General features: G+C 45.3%; 1 pseudogene; it reads right to left on the minus strand.

Annotated features, from left to right (window-relative positions):
* Positions 1–215: 215 nt before the first annotated feature.
* LOC122233834 lies at positions 216–278 on the minus strand (annotated as a pseudogene).
* Positions 279–730: the final 452 nt, after the last annotated feature.

The raw sequence follows: 730 nt of genomic DNA on the forward strand, positions 1-730 counted from the left end.
CCTATTTCACAACAAAATGTTGAGCTGAGGATCTCATGTAATTTATTGAGCACTGGACTAGAAGTGACAAACAGAATGGTTGTTGGTGTGCTGGCTGTCAATCCCCCTGATCACTGGGCTGACGGGGGGTGGCAGGCCCTCAGGAGACGGGATTGTGCTGCATTTCACCAGACCCTAGAATCAGATCCATGCGGGGGCGGGGGTAGGGGGTGGGGGGGAACGTGCTAATCTTCTCTGTGTCGTTCCAATGTTAGTATATGTGCTGCCGAAGCAAGCACCAGAACAGATCCAAATTCCAAATTCCAAGTGTGGTTTCTACTGCGTGTGTATGTTTCCGCATCATTGTAAAGGCGAATCAGTAGACGTCAGGGATCATCTGTAGTCACAGAGCAGATAGCTAGAGCAAGGTCCCAGTTCCTACAGAATCCCGCCAAAAGAACAACATTCTTATATCCACCTAAATACAATCCAAAGTGTTTTAAAGGTTTGGGAAGGACACGTACGAATACATAAGACCTCTATATTCCAAAGAGACAAACAGAATATCCCAGGGGGGAAAAATATCTTGGTATAGTTTCTAGTGATAACTCCAAGAGCTGTGGCATTGAGAGAGACAGAGCCAAGAGATTAGACAAGCCCCCACGGCGTCCTTTCAGCTGTAAAAAGAAAAAGAAAAAAGAAAAAAGGGGGAAAAAAAGAAAATTGATTCATAAGCATCTGCTCAATTCCC

The sequence above is a fragment of the Panthera tigris genome, chromosome E1 (genome assembly GCF_018350195.1).
Source record: "Panthera tigris isolate Pti1 chromosome E1, P.tigris_Pti1_mat1.1, whole genome shotgun sequence".
NCBI lineage: Eukaryota > Metazoa > Chordata > Mammalia > Carnivora > Felidae > Panthera > Panthera tigris.